This window comes from Aquarana catesbeiana, linkage group LG02 (genome assembly GCF_042186555.1).
Source record: "Aquarana catesbeiana isolate 2022-GZ linkage group LG02, ASM4218655v1, whole genome shotgun sequence".
NCBI classification, from domain to species: domain Eukaryota; kingdom Metazoa; phylum Chordata; class Amphibia; order Anura; family Ranidae; genus Aquarana; species Aquarana catesbeiana.
The window spans coordinates 245,607,007-245,623,674 of NC_133325.1; the positions used below are offsets into that span (position 1 = coordinate 245,607,007).

The 16,668-nt window shown below is 39.5% G+C and overlaps 1 protein-coding gene across 2 annotated transcripts in view; it reads left to right on the forward strand.

The window, feature by feature from the left end:
• Nucleotides 1-9,203, forward strand: part of NDFIP2 (Nedd4 family interacting protein 2) — a 167,224-nt gene extending 158,021 nt beyond the window's left edge. For both annotated transcript variants that reach the window (XM_073614357.1, XM_073614358.1), the window contains one exon: nt 3,368-9,203. The gene's annotated coding sequence lies outside the window, so the exon portion shown is untranslated. The remainder of the gene's footprint in view (nt 1-3,367) is intronic.
• The last annotated feature ends 7,465 nt before the right edge of the window (nt 9,204-16,668 follow it).

The following is a 16,668-nucleotide window of genomic DNA, read 5'->3' on the forward strand; positions in this document are numbered from 1 at the left end:
TTATTTTTATTTAAAAAAAGTAGCCTTTAAAGACCACTTTATATCAAAATGCATCTTAACCACTTCCCTACCAGGCCAATTCTGACATTTCTCTCCTACATGTAAAAATCATAATTTTTTTGCTAGAAAATTACATAGAACCCCCCAAACATTATATATGTTTTTTTAGAGAATACAATGGCGGTTGTTGCAACTTTTTATCTCACACGGTATTTTCGCAGGAATTTTTCGAATGCTTTTTTTTGGGGAAAAAAACAGTTTTGTGTTTTAAAAAAAAAACAAAACAGTAAAGTTAGCCTAATGTTTTTGCATATTGTGAAAGATGAAGTTACGCAGAGTAAATAGATACCTAACATGTCACGCTTCAAAATTGCACACGCTCGTGGAATGGCGCCAATGTTCGGTACTTAAAAATCCCCATAGGCGACGCTTAAAATTTTTTTACTGGTTACATGTTTTGAGTTACAGAGGAGGTCTAGAGACAAAATGATTGCTCTCGCTCCAACGTTTGCGGCGATACCTCACATGTATGGTTTGAACACCGTTTTCACATGTGGGCGGGACTTACGTATGCGTTCGCTTCTGCGTGCGAGCACACGGGGACAGCGGCGCTTTAAAACTTTTTTTTTTTTTATTGTTAATTATATTTTCTTTTTTTTTATTTTGACACTTTTTTGAAAAAAAAACATTTTTGATCACTTTTATTCCTATTACAAGGAATGTAAACATCCCTTGTAATAGGAATATGACAGGTCCTCTTAATAGTAAGATATGGGGTCAATAAGACCCCATATCTCACCACTAGGCTGGGAAGGCTTCCCAGCCGAAGCGGCGACGTTTTTTTGAATGGAGAGGCCGGGCATGACATCATAACATCGCACCCGGCCTCCGATGATCATAGAGACTCCGGGGACCATCTGGTCCGCTGGAAATCTCTATGATCTACATCCGGCGCCGGCGGATCCGCTCTCCGCCTCACCGATCGTAACGGTGAGTCGGAGCAAGCACCGGAGGGCGGCGGGAGGGGGGGGACGTCCCCTCTCGCCTCCCATAGGAACGATCAAGCGGCGGAACGGCCGCTATGATCGTTCCTATGGTGTAGAGATTCGCCGGCTGAAACCGGCAATATCTGAATGATGTCTGTAACTACAGGCATCATTCAGATATACCCGCCCAAAGCCCAGGACATCATATAACGGTGGGCGGGCGGGAAGGTGCTTATATTGTTATTTACGTGCTACCCAACTTTTACTTCATGTTTAATCTCTTTAGGTTTGTCTAGCAAAAACTGCCTGACTTACTATTTATTCTGCAGTCAGTTCTAAGCTGGTCATAGATGGATAGAATTTCTAACTAAAATTCATAGGAAAAGAACGTTATGCCTAGTACACACAGTAAAAAAACTGGATGAAAAAAAAAATTCATTCAGAGCGATCACCTGATTCTATTCATTAGTAAAACGCTTTCTGGAGCCGGTCAAGAAAGTTCATGCAAAAATATCTGAAGGGACAAGCACAAACATTTTTCTCGTAAGACAGCAGGACAAACAATTTTTGTGTAATTTATTATTGTATTTTTACAAAACAAATTGAGTGACCAAGACCGCGCATATTTAGAAATGAAAGAATAAATTAGAATACAATACATTACATCACTTCCAAAGTTGTATTCTGTCTTACAAGAATTTTTGTAACTTTAGTAATCTATTTGTTTTCGATAGATTAGCATGTAAAAAAACAAACAAAAAAAAAAAAAACGGACAATCATTCCGCCAATATTCTCATTGTCTGTACGAGGCTTTAATCCAATCCCTAGTGGGTCAAATTGACGTTTGTTTTCCACCACAATGACAAGAAAACTCAAAGGAGCAGGATGGAAATTTCTTTCTCAAACAAGTTTCTAACCATGTACTGTATGTGGTTTTCATTTGGTAAAGCCCATTCGTTCCAAAATCAAATGTTAAACAAAATCTTTCGAATGATATGCAAATGTTCTCAGAATTTTCATATGAAGTTTCCTGAGAATTTTTGTTCAAAGTTCTATCCATCTATGGCCAGGTTAAGTTTATTGAAGAGGATTAAAGCTGAACTTTACTTAGTTGGTTTGGACCAGCTTGGCCCAAACTAACTATGTCCCAGTAACATATGAGGCCGCTGGATGTGCGGTATAAACTGTATGTAGCAGAAGCTACATACAACATACTGCACTGTGTTCCAGGTGTGAGCCGAGATTTCCTGTCTCCTACCCAGGACACAATAGTCTATCTGACCCATGCTCAGCCATTCAGGGAAAGCGACGTATTCTAGCAATGAATACAAAGCTTCCTTTGGCTGAGTTAGAGAGGTGCTCTGATGATGTCACAACCTCTGACTTCAGAGGAAGCTTTGTATTTATTGCTAGAATACATCACTTTCTCTGAATGGCTAAGCGCTAACCAGATAGACTATTGTGTTCTGGGTACGAGACAGGAAGTCTTGACTCCAACCAGGAACACAGTTTATACCGCACATCCAGCAGCTTCACATGTTAGTAAGGGACATAGTTCGTTTGAGCCAAGCTGGAAACACTGAATGTAAAGTCTAACACAAGCTGAAGTTCAGCTTTAAAATTTTGTTATCCCAGCATTTCATATTCCTGATATGTACTTGTGCGAGAACCTATCCTTGTATTGCTTCCTTTGTGTGAAATCCCTGGTGTTCTTACCAATCCCTATGCTTTTCTATTAAACCACACTTATTAGACCCCACTAAAAAGGAGAACACAGCATGGTCAGTCCTCTAGCTTTGCTGGGAACTCAGCCTGCTTTCCTCCAATGATCAGACTTGTCCTGACAAGCCCCCTCTGCACAGTCTTTCACTGGGAAGCTCAGTCTACTGTTGCTTCTCCTCCCCCCAGCTCTTATGCAGCTGAGAACAGAGGGTATGTGATCACTTATAAAAAAGGGGGAAAAAAAGGTATTAATAATTTTTTTTTTAAAATATCTATACACAAATGTTTTGTCTTTCATTTCAGTTTTAAACTAAATGGGTTGGTTTTCAAGGTGATCGTTTACAATCACTTTAAGTTGCGCTTTCTTCCATAAAAATAAATAAAAAAATAAAATAACAGCACACAATTCAGAAGAGTCTGCACATTACAGAGTTCAATTGTTCCAGGGATGGACAGATCAGAAATTTATGACCATCCCTTGTTTTGTACAAAATAGCATCTGTGGGTCTTGAGTAAATTAAAGATTTTAGTGTTTGGCTTATTTGAAAGGAAAAGAACAGTTGTTTGTGATTGAGGGTAGATGGACTGTTTGTGATCCAGGGTAGATGGACTGTTTATTTTTCCCCATTTTAAATAATGATTTTATTTTTTGTTTTAGGCAACTGCAACTAAACATTCCTTTTTCCCAGTGAGAGCCAACATCGTCTACAACTTGATAAACAGTCAAGAAGACTTCAACACAAGAAGCACCATTTGGTTCCCAGCAGCTCTGGTTGCTGGATGAAATGATTATACTGTAAATATTGCTGATAAAACTGCACATTGCTAAGTGGAAGGCTTTCCAAAGCCTGTACAGTAAAAAGACTAAATAAATGTGTAGCATGTTAGACTTGACCTTCCCCATCCTAATACATTACTGGGACATGCAAGTTATTATTGCGGTGTCCCAGTTTTTCTTTCTCATACAACGCCAAACTGTTGATTTAATATATCCTGTTTTGCTGGATTAAACAACAAAACAATATTCATAACATGTATACTACTGGAGCATGAGTAGGTTTTCTTAACAAGGCACAACTATTTTGCAGATACATTGATGTAATCCATTGTAAATATGCATCTCTGTATGACTGAATGGCAGATTCATTATATCAAGAGCAAACTCCATTAAGTTAATTTAAATATGAATATGTCTATTTTTACTAACATTAGCTTTTTTGTATGAATGACTAGAACAAAGGTACTTGATACACAATATTCTAGATTTCAAACCACATAAAACGTGCCATACAATCATTTGTGGTCGCAACAAACCAGATTGTCTTGAAATCCTCTTGTAACCTGTTAGTTGCAGTTTCTAATATACAAAAAAATGAACAAATGTACTTTGCCAATATACCTTTACAGTGTATCAGTAATGTCTTCACTTTCAACATGGTGGCTTATATCAACAGAGTATTATCTTCCAGCTGAAGTGTCTTGATTTCTGAATACCTCAATGCTAAATTGCGGACACAGTAGTTGCCAGGTATGCTTAAAACATAAACAGCATTTAATAGGTTTGTTTTAGATCGGGGGGTCAGCAACCTGTAGATAGCAGACAGGTGACTAGTAGATTGCGGTCTGGGCTTGCTGACCCGCCATCCCAGAGCATCAAACAGAGTGCAGAGGGACTACTTGTAAAGTTGGAGCTGTTGTAGGGAGCAAGGGCCACATAAGCTGATGCCTTCTCCACCTCTTATCCGGGCTAGAGGTCGCCAGAGTGGTGCCAGCAGCAGGAAAGAAGAAATCTTCTTGCAGACTGGCCCTATTTACTTGAATGGGTCATGACTGGCAGGCAGTAGCATTCACCAAAAGCAAAAGGGGGCTTAATTTCTGCATGTCTACAACTTTGGCTGCTGCCTTAGAGATTGGGGGAAGTAAACCCGCAACTTAACCACAGGGCTTTACCACCCCTCAACTGTACGTGTGAATAAGCTCTAAGGGTGCCGCTGCCAAATGCAACTAAGGGCTCATTTACAAGTGCACCAGGCACTGCTGCTCCTCTGAAAAGCGATCCTAGTGTTGGACAAGTGGTGAAGAGGCGATATGTTGCCTCCTCACCACCTGATTTAAATCCATGATTGCCTAGCAATGCATGTGATTGCAACACAGTAGTATGGCAATTAGAGGTTTAAATCAGGTGTGAGGAGGTGACATTGGGTGACACTGTGCCCGGTAATCTTTGACTTCTCCAATGTTATCCAGGTAGATCTCCACCTCTTTAAGGTTTAGTCCCATTTTTAATAATGTAGGTTTTGATTTCCAGATATGAATGGAAATTTGAGTCTTCTGTGCTTAGGTCGGGCTGCTGAAAAATGAAGGTTTCAGAGAATGGTTTTGTATTTTAAATGCAAGTCTTTGACTTGCATAGCTGCTTAACTAACCTTACAACTTTTTTGTCCTTAAACGGTCATTTTAAAAAGTCCTTAGATAAAATTTTTGATTTCAACGTGGGTTGATGGTTTAATATCTGTGGCGGATAAAGGCAATTGGGCTTTTTTGCTAAAAAGTTTGTTCCCCAAGGCCAAAGGACTCCTTCTTTCCATGCTTGTCCAATGAAAAATTTACCATTTCTGTCACCCAAATGATGCGTATTGCTCATTTTACAGCATCAATAGACTTTGAAATGGCTTGATATACTTATCGACCAGAATAATGTCGCCACCTTTAGGAACTAATCATGTCTCCTCCTTTATATTCCAATGAAAATGATTGCAGTGAAAGAGAGCACAGAAATGACGAGGGACAGTCATACATTGCCTCTCCAGTATTTTGTCACATTTTACTACAGCCGGGTTCTCAACTGTGTTACTAAAACACAGCAAGTCCATTGACTTGGTTTTGAACCATTTAGGGCAAAGCAACTTTCCTTTTACTCCCATTGCCTGAACGGAGTGGCAAGGGATCCCATGCTATATATATGCTTCTGTGGAAGGGGATTAAAGTGAGCCCGTTGCTTTGCCCTGCCTGACAAAAGCAAAGGTTCACCATATGTCTTCATTCAAATCATTTTTGGCATGCTGCAATTATAAAGATCATGATAGTTGTATCTTTGGTGTGCTTTCCATCAAAACTCATTCCATAGGGATAAATGATAGTGTGAGTAGAGCCTTAGAGGATATTGGTGTAGTAACACTGCTCACTGCAGCAACTAGTGATCTTGACTAATGACAACAGTGATCCAACCCCAATCTCTTGTCATATTTCTGTATTAGAGGAGATGTGAAGGTCGGGGGGAGGCAAACTGAGAAGGAATGTGTTCAGTGGGAAAACAAAAAAAGTTAAGCTTTCTTTTTTTTATAGCAATATTAGTGGACAAACCCATTAGATGCTGTTTTGTTTATTCAAATTAAGAAAATTGGAGATCAAATGGCAATGCCTGTGTTTCGTAATATGCTGAGGGATAATAGCATATGGCAATACTCTGCTATTTAATATGCAGTAGTAAGGAACGCTGTGTATTGTATCCTCTGTTAAGGGCAAACATATTTACATATTATTTATTTGACTTCTGTAATGTTTTTATTCTCCTGTACAGTCTTTATGTTTGCAATTATAGCATTTTTCATTTTTGCTAATTAAGCTCTTTAACATATGATTGCTGGAAACCGTATATCATCTCCTGATCCCTTTAGCTCTGAATGCTAATTTTGCACATGATTGCAAATGGCTGTTCTGACCTTTGTGGCCTGCTTATGTAATGTGGGAACAGCACTCTTAGGATTTAGTGAGAGATTTCTCATTTGTGGTAATTAGGCAGGGTAGGACGCAGTTAAATGCTGTCCTGCAACTGGAATAAGATTGAGAAATGGGTGTAGGCATTTTTTTCTAAATCTTACATGAAATATAATAATCAGTCTGTAAATGTCTGTGGCCTTTTTTTTTTTTTTTATTTCTTTTTAAATATATTTTCTGTTCACCTGAACTAGTCTGAGTCTTGTTAAGATGCGGGGTGTGTGCAGATATGCCCTGGTCCTAAAACACTGTATCCAGAGACCAGGACATGCTTAATACATGCCTGGAATCTTCATTTTTGTAAACAAGTTAGGAAACCTCTATACCTATCCTGGCTTCTGCTCTTGGTGCCTAGACGAGGGTGACATCTTGGCCAAACTAAGGATAACAAATCTCGCGAGAACATGCTTCTTCACTGTGCTTCAGTGTTTTCTCACTAAATTTGAAATTCTAAACGTTCCCAGGATCTTGGCAGGAGTGTGATGTCATCCTCTCCAGTGTAGGGTATGGTAAATATATTTTCTAACTTTCTTTCTTAAGTGTTTTTACAGCATTAGTGCTGTGATTTTAGATGTGGGGAGGGAGCGCTTTTTAATAAGTAGACTTTGCCTTTTAATGCTAGGTTCCACTTTAATATCCTTTGTGTTGCTAAGCGCCTTTTATTAAATACTCACATATGGCAAGATAGAGTCCATTTCAGGAATAAACAGCCCGGGCCTCCATATTGTTCTACATCTACAGCAATACTGGTTTCCTTTATTGCCCAGTCATGATTGGTTTATTATAAATACATTTACTATTGTAAGGTGCTGAAAGGGCCGCTAAACCTAAACCACCTGCTGCCTTACAAGGAGAAGCCATTAATGGGCATAAAGAACTTATAATATATTGATATAACTTGAAATATTCACATCAATTAGAGCCACATTACACATATGGTTTCATAATGACATATCGGCTAATATAATAGAGTTGTCAGACTTGACCTGCAATAGTGGTTTTTGTATGCCTAATGCCACTTCTGAGGAGATCGCCAAGACCCACAGTAGAGATGTAGGTTGTATTGGGAGTATATTATTGTAAATGTATAGCTACAAGTATGTCAGATAGGATAGCGTGGTAGCAATATTGAACATATTATCTGTGTGCAGTAAAATAAAGCTTAACAACTATATTCCCTTTTGCAGTTTTCGAACAAAAGTTAGAATCTGGTTAATAAATGGAGTATTAGACCTAACGCTATAGTTATATGGTAAGACTGCTTCCTACCTAGAAAAAAATCCCACAAAAGTGGGATGGGTAAGTAGGTGTAGAGAGAGAGAGAGAGAGAGAGAGAGAGAGGTATAGGTGGCACTGCCTCTTTTTAATGTGTAATGGTCATAATATAACATAAAGTATTGACGTGCTGAATGTGTAAAAAAACTTGTATACAACCAATATCCTGTGTAAAAACGACATAAAAATATCAGAAAGGAAACTGTGATGTTATTTGCATAATTGTTAGTCCACAGTATATCATATGAAACTACATAAAAATAAAATTAAAGTGCTCCATGTGTTTAATGTGCAAAAACTTCCATATATATGTGCCAAAAAGCAATAAATATATAAAAAAAAAATAAAAAAGAAGAATCCAAAAAGTCACTTGTGCATGGGGGAACTGTGCAGTATTGATCCCTGGTGAAAAAATGCGTGAACTCCACTCATGCTCCCCCCTCAGGTCCGCACTCACCAGAAAGTTGAACCCCTGCAGGGGTAGAAGGCAACACACATAAGCTGCTCCCGCTACTTACGGGTTTTGTTACATTGACGTCATCACCATTGCACATTAAAAAGAGGCAGCGCCACCTATACCTCTCTCTCTCAATACACCTACTAAGAATCTGGTTGCTTTGTGAATTGTAAACATTTTTTCTTTATAACACTTAAAAAATAATTGGACCCAGTATCTCTTTAATCAGTTGCAATATGATGAAAAAACTCTCCTCATAAGGTTATGCTTTTTTTTTTTTTTTTTTTTTTGTAACTTTAAATGCTATTCAATGCTGATTCCAACTCCACAACATGAAAATGTGCTATTTGGACCCAGAGAATTCACAGGTAAGGTAAGTGTATAAAACTCACCAGGTTCGCTAAGAAGGCAGGTCATCTTTACACAAAGCAGGTGAATAATTCTGGAATTTAAGTCCGCCTCTTTCCTGTAAAATAAGTTACATTAACAATCAGAAAAAAACTGCAAGAGGGCATCGGAAAGCACTAAACCATATTTACCATATTGGCGTATAACACATACTTTTTTCCCCTGAAAATAGGGGGCAAATCACGGGTGCATGTTATACGCCGATAGTGTACCTCGGAGGGGAAAGAGGGGGACGAGTGCCGCCGGAATTCACCAAGCTGTCATCTGCTGTTTACTAGGCTCTAACTTGGCTCTCACGTCACACACACACACAGTCCCGCCACTGGTATTGGTCCAGTGTTCTGTCTATCACAGGAGAGGGTTCAATGCCCATGGCGGAGGCGGGACTGTGTGTGTGTGACGGCCTTAGAGCCGAGTAAACAGGAGATGACAGCTCTGTGATTTCCTGCACTGTTCAGGCTGCATTGATAAAAGATGATGAGGCTGCAGATGAGCATTGAGGCTAAAAATGGGCATTAATCAGGCTGCATTGATGAGGTAGGCTGCAGATTGGCATTGATCAGGCTGCATTGAGGCTGCAGATGGGCATTGTTCAGGCTGCATTGATGGGCACTGACCCTTATTTTAATTCAAAGTTGTTTATTCAAAAAAAATTTTTTCCTGAAATTTCCCTCTTAAAATGAAGGTGCGTGGTATACGCCGATAAATACGGTAACTTTGCAAATCAGATTTGTAGAGGGAAAGTTGTGCCACAAGAAAAAAGGTATTTATGGGTCAATGAAAGTAACCAATATTGTCTGTAGACTCCCTGTAGCTTTTGCTTCCTTATGCCAGAGCTGCTCCCTAGATGACTAGTGCTCTTATGAATTAATAATTGGCAGACTCATGAGGAAGAGGGCAACAGGAGCAGCTTAGGTAGGAAGCATTGATCCACAGGATGAATGAAGCAGAAATGGGGATGTTTGCACTGCATGCCCTGATGTACAGCTTCCTCTTCGGCAGGAACACAGAAGAACAATCAGCAGTGACATCGGCAACCATCACTACAATTCTCAGAAAAACACTCCAAATCTTGAGAGTAGTTGTCAGTGTTAAATGATCACACACTGCATATGTCCATGTACAAGGCTACAGGAATGCCCCAGGTCAGGTAGTGCACTGTAATTTCTCATGAGGAACTGTAGGCAAGCGGTAGATTGTTTAGGAAATATATTTGCCAAATTTACCTTACTAGTTGTCCCCTATAGGCCAGCAAATCTTTTAAACCTTTAAGGTATTAGTAGTCCATGTTAAAGCTCAACTCCAGGCAAACGAAAAGTTTTCCCATGCAGTGGGGCTGTGCCTACACTGCACAGGTCAACTGCTTGTTTTGTTTAGGGGTGAGGAGAAAGCTAATACCCGATCCTTCCTTCCTCTGGAAAACAACGCTCCACCACGGTCCAGCGGTGGATTGTTCCTGGTCTGTGGAGCCTGCTCTGGGCTTGATGACATCAGGAACAGTCCACAACTCAAGACCGCTGGGCTGCCGGATCGGTCGTGTACTGGAGGTTTAGGTAAGTACATCTCCCTTCTCCTCTCCTCTAGACAAAAATGAACAGTTAACCTGTGCAGTGCGGGCACAGCCCCACTGAGATGGGCTTTAATGGTCCTTGTTTTTTGGGGGGTTTTTTACCCACCTGGTTGCCATATTGCTATTCTTACCTTATCTGTGAATAAATTGTCTTCAGTCAGCAAGTTTTCATTTTTGGAACCTTATTTAGTTTGCACGGGAAATTTGTTAAGAGTAAGATACTGTATGTGAGCATTTCTCTTTTTGAACCAGAGATGGTAAACTCTTAATATACCCATATTTGAGGGTTTCTGTTGGGTGCTTATAACTGGAAGTGCACATGGCGTTATAGAAAATGAAAGTTATTGATATGACTACATCAGTCTCCCTTCAGCACCTTCCACGTAGAACCATTGAGTGGTTCAACTTTCAAGCACGGATTTTCGTTTTGCAAATGCGCTTTAGTTTAATTGCAATAAAAACAGCAGTACTGAGCAATGTCTTTCCATCTCCATTGTTAATTAAAAATAAATTAAAAATATAGACAATGGAGTTGTAGTGTTTGAAAGTTTTGTAGTAGCCCTTTATCGGCTGGTAGGATTACACATCTTAAAGTGACTTTTTTTTTAGACTGGACATTTTTCATTTGCAGTGATATTTTAAAATGTTTAACAAAAGAAGAGAACAAAAGCCATGCGCTATATGCAGATTCCTGAGAAGGCTCCACTTGTAAATGCTCATGCAAGTAAAATGTTTGTACTCTGTTCCTAGGGTAAGGGAACACCTAACCGAAAATACTTGGCGTGTCTTAAGCCTGGTACACACCAGTAGTTTTTTTTTTTTTTTCTTGTTTCAACCCAGCAGGGCTGAACGAAAAAAAAAAACTGAAGAGCTCGGGAGGAGCCGCTGTACTAACTATCCAAAATGAGTACAGCGATCTCCCCTGCTTTTCTGCTGTGTGCGGGACGCCCCCCCCCCCCGCCAGAACACTGGTTCAGCCAATCAGGAGCTGATCTGCAGTCCTTTTCGGTCATGCACTTCGACAGAAACCAGTCGTACTGACTGCAGTACACACGGCCTGGTTTCTTTTGAACTGATGTCATCCAACATTTGGCCGTGTGTACTAGATTTAACATTAAGCTGAGATCAAGCAATCATATTACAAAGAAAGGGAAATAGTGGCTCATGCAAATAATGTGTTAAAACCCTTTCACATAAGCAGTCCATTGTTCACAATCCACTTTTTTTTGGATAACATTTGTGCACCTTCTGCCCTTCTATGGTACTTGTATTTGGCAGCTTTTTTCAGTCCTCCACTTCAGTTTTCGATTCAGAGAATAAGTAGATAGTTATTTGCGTACAGATCATTGATCTCTATGCAACAATAACCACTGTGCCTGCAGCCACCAGCCAAAAGAGGGCTGTCTGTGTCTTGATGAATATACTTTTAGCACTCAAACATCTGCCTTTTTTTTAGCATCTCTGAACTCAGTTGATTTTCTTTATTACAAAAGGTGTATTTCCTGTGGGGTGGGGGTGGGGCAAAAAAAACTGTAATAATTTGATAGTGTAACTCATTTTCAAAGGGTTCTAAAACAATGTTAGAAGTGGGACATAAAAGAAAATGGATAGCCTCTGCTTCATTTCATATAGAATAGTCCTCTCTATGCACATCTGTTTTCTTCATTTTACTTCCATCTCTGAACCAAAAACAGAGCTGTAGAAACACAAAGCTGAGTGGCACCTTTTCAATACTTTTCTTTTTTTCAGACCATTTTTATTATCTGCTGCCTTAATTTAACACCATATACCTGTTACATTGATGTATTGCCAATAGCAAATAATATACCCTACAAGTTGTGCCGTTTGAGGTCCGTCTAATTATTGGTAAATGAAAAACATCTCAACTGGAACGCAGGTCCATGTATACTATCCTTAATGAAGCTTTCGGCCACTGAATCTTACTAAAATCTGTTTTGTAAATGTTCATATAAATGATTATCTGCTGATCCTGGAATGATCAATGTAATGATCTTAAATATAGTTGCACCTTTTCCACTGATCCACAGATAAAAATCTTCAAAGTACCATCTTTGCACATTTCCACCTCTCCAGGGAGCTACCTTTTGGTAGTCATACCCATTGAGAGGATTTTTCCAACACTCAGGTGACGGCAGCTCGGCTGGTACAACGATCGACAGTTTAACTATGAAAACCAATAGGTGAGGGCAGAGAGGTAAATTACTAGAGACTGCAATCCTATATGCACAGGGAAAGGCTTAATGGATTTGCAATGTATGTACATATGTCCATGTTGGTACAATAGAGGAACCTTTTTAAAGGAGGAAATAAATCACAGCTGTGTGCTTGTTAACTTTTTCCAATAACATATGGGTTTCCTTTTCATTTTATTAATCACAGTGAGTCTTCATAGGTGATGAATATACAGTATGCCTATTATCATGGCATAATACTGTATAAAGATGATATGGCTTGTGCCGGAATAAAATTAAATAGCGTGTGTACAAGATCATGTTTTTGTGATTATATGGCCAGAAAAGACAAGTGTTAAGTTTTTTTTTTTTTTTTTTATTTGTATTTTATTTGTATTATTATGCATTAGTATGTCTTTTTGCTGTATCGCAGATTTTACAGCTGTGTGGCACCAGTCGTCCTCCTGAAAATAACATGGCTATAAATTTGATTTTGTTAGCCCAAAATATGTGGAAAAAATGCAACTCTTGCTGCAATATGCACCTCCATCGAGGTCCAGCACTGATTCTGTTCTGGATTGTTTGACATCCAGGGTTATATAACCCATGTCTTGTGAGTGCAGGGTGTCATTTGCCTATCCCTTAGGCAGGGCATTTCCACGACACCCTGCATTCACAGTACAGTGAAGCAGAGAACAGCGTTGATGTCATCATGTCGGTGAAATTCTGCATCACTGAGAACTTGAGAAGATGTGTAGAGTACCATGGATGACAAGCCAGAAGATAGCTGAAAAAGGTATATTAAAATAAAATACATGTGGGGGATGTCTGGGGGCAGGAAGGGAGATTGATTGGAATTGGGCTTCCAAATGTGTTCAATTTGTATAAACCATACATTGAATTTAAACAGCCAGTGCCATAGGAGCTCAGCCATACTTTCCAGAAAGGCTCACCCTAGAACAGACAGCACTGACTACTCTCGTTGTCGCTGTATTGTCATTGGCTCATTAAATATATGCACTCAGTAGATCTGGTGCTACTTGTCTGTGCTTATAAGGATTGTCTTGGTGTGCAGGTGCCTTTTTGCTTCGTGATTTTTGGGGTAGGAAAAAAGTATAAATGGAAAAACTATTATGAGACCTAAAAAAAATATAACGCCAATATTTACTCAGTTTATTGGTATAGTAGTGTTCTGCCATATTATTTGCCGAAGTATCATCTCTAAATAACATAAACTCCCAAGGTGAGGGGATCCCTCTAAGTTGGAAGTCCATGCCACCACCAGGTAGTGTGTACATTCATTGAGTTGGTGAGAAATTTAATGTGAATGGAACATAGCTTATTTATATTCCAGCTAGACAACTGTTCTATAAAATACTGTATATATAGGATACTAAAATGTTAAAAAAAAATCAGTTTCACACGTTTTTGGTACCTGTTATGAAAATGGGAATACAGTGGCATCTATTTTTTTTTTTTTATTTTGTTGTTAATATGAAATGCAAGGACAGACGTTTTTATGTATGATTTATTTTTTTCTCAATCAAAACCATCTAATTTTTCTGCTAAATTATAAGAGTACCAAAAATGCACCAAATTCTTTGGACTGCAAAAAAAAAGTGCTTATCAATTGATTTGCACACTCTTTCTGAAATTCATCTGTATTTTTATTTTTCTATTTTCATTGTATGTGTAAAAGATAGAAAGTCAATAAAACATTGTTTTGTTGAACTGTTGTGTTTTTATATGTATTTTATTTGCTAGCATGACGAGCCAAGACGAGAACTGCATGGAAGAATAGAAAGTTTTAATGTGTTAAAAGTAAGGGTCTTTTCACGCGGGTGTACCGACCGTTCTTCAGGCGGACTTGTTCGGACCCTCCAGCCTCCTCTATGGAGAGGTGGATCAAATCGTATGGCCATTGGGTGTAAATAGACAGGCGGTCTGTTTACATCTGATCGCCCATAGAGGAGAGCGGGCTGCGTGTCTGCTCAGGGGGAGGGATCAGCGGTCAGATTACCCACTGAGCAGGCAGACTCCAACGAAGAGTGCCCCGTGTGTAAGGGGCCTAACTTTTCATGAGAGAAATACATAGGTTGCCATTGCTAACTTCCTGAGGACAATGCTAGTTGCTCTAATTCTGATCTTGAGCATGATCTGGCTTTTACCATTTGAGCAATTGACCTAGAAACTTATTGCATACTTAATTCGGAGCAGTGACTCAAAGCATTGAAGCTACTGAATTGCTATGGCAGCTAGGCAGCTGGCATTTTCAGAAGTAAACCCGCAATGGCAGCCCACATTTTTCTGCCATGATGGGTTATGTTAAAACAAACCTGTTATAAGAAATATGGTGAATGACACTTTAGTCTCTTGAAAATACTATTTTAACAGCTATTGTACTGATCCTGTGGTTCAGTGATTAAGGTCTTTGTCCCAAAACAGGTAGCCAGATTAGGATGTTCAACTAGATGTTCTTGTTCCTGGTCAGTGTCCAGAGAAGATTCTGAAAGATTTCACCAGGGCAGCCTCCATATGTCATGATGAGAGTCCTTTTAAACAGAAATAACTGCTGTTGTACATACCAACCAAAAAGAAACCCTAGATACTAGCCAATTGTTACCCAGCACCTGGTGACAGTGGTATTAAGCTGAATGGATTAGTACAATCCAGAAATCAATGAAGTGTATAGGAATCTGAATTGAAAGTGAACTGATTCTTCTGGCCACACTGGTATTGCATCTCCTTAGTGATTCTCCATCTTGTCATTGCAGTTCTATTCTGTGCAATGATGTAACCTTTCTGCTCACAGGGAAACCATAAAAAGTGCTAGTAGAGAATGCACCAATGTGCACTAGATGTTCCAATTCGCAGTAGAATTTGGAACAGAGAATCGCTGTTCGGACACATGTACTTTATTTGAAAATGGCTTTCAGGAACCAAAAGGGCATAGTAAAATTAAGTTGAATAAATGATTTTTAGCACATTTCAGTGTAAACATATTCAGTTTTGGCAGGTAAGAGTAGGGGTCTTCAGATTTTCTAAACAAAAGGCCATTTTACTGTCTTTCGGTCTTTAGGGTGGCCGGACTTTAGCCAGGATTAAAAAATGCTCTAGTGTTAGTGGAAGTAAACAATGCCTAATGAGAGTAAAAAAAACTTACATGCCTCCTGTGCTCAATAGGAGGAATAGTTCCCCATATTAGGTGTCAGTAGAGGGAATAGTTCCCCATTGTTGGTGTCAGTGGAAGGAAGTGTGCCCCATCATTGTATTATTGGAAGGAATAGTGTGCCAGAGGGATGAATAGTGCCCCATTGTTGGTATATATGGGAGGAATAGTGCCTAATTGTTGGTATCAGTGGGAGGAATTATGCCTCCCTATTGATGTGGAAGGAATGGTGCCTCATCTTGTCAGTAGGAGAAATGGTCACCCAAAGGCCAGTGAAAGGCAAGCAAAGGACCACATCTGGCCCACTGGCTGCAGTTTGGAGACAGCTGGTTTAGAGCATTAAAACAAAACTATAGAAACACAAGTACAGGCATACCCCACTTTTAAGTAAACAATGGGACCAGAGCATGTATGTAAAATTAAAATGTACTTTAAGTGAAGCAATACCCTTTTTCACTTCTGGGGTGTCAGGGGCTGTGGAGGGGGAGTTAGGGACTGTAGTGGGGGGGGGAGTCGGGGAGTGTGTTTACAAGTAGTGAGGAATCTGAACTATCCATGTACGGATTACTCAGCTGCAGCTTTAGCTTGAGAGCCACTTTACATACACTCGCGAGTAAGGACATACACTCGCGAGTAAGGACATACCCGTGAGTGTATGTAAAGTGAGTGTACTTAAAGCGGGATATGCCTGTAATTTGTTTTCTTCAGAGGTTGCGCTGCCATTCAAACAAACTGTCAGTCAAAAGTGTTTATTTTGAAAATAGAAGGGAAAATGGTTGTAAAAGCTTAACCCTTCATGCCTAAGGGTAAAAAAGCCTAAGCACAATTTAGCAATTTTGACATGTGTTAGTAAAACTGTACATATCATCACAACTACTTTGTGCATCCAAGTGAATTATACCTTGTTTTTTCCAGAACGAATTGGGCGTTTATTTGGTAGTAAATGGTTATGGATGTCTCGTTAGTACCGCTCATGGTGAGAGTCTGCTCTCTGTGCTGAGAATGCGGTGTGTGGTGTGCGCCCCACGGAAAAAAGCCCACTTTCTATGTGTTACACTGACAGAAAGGGGTTAAGGTTTTTACCATTTTTTTGCATTAAGTTAAAAAACAT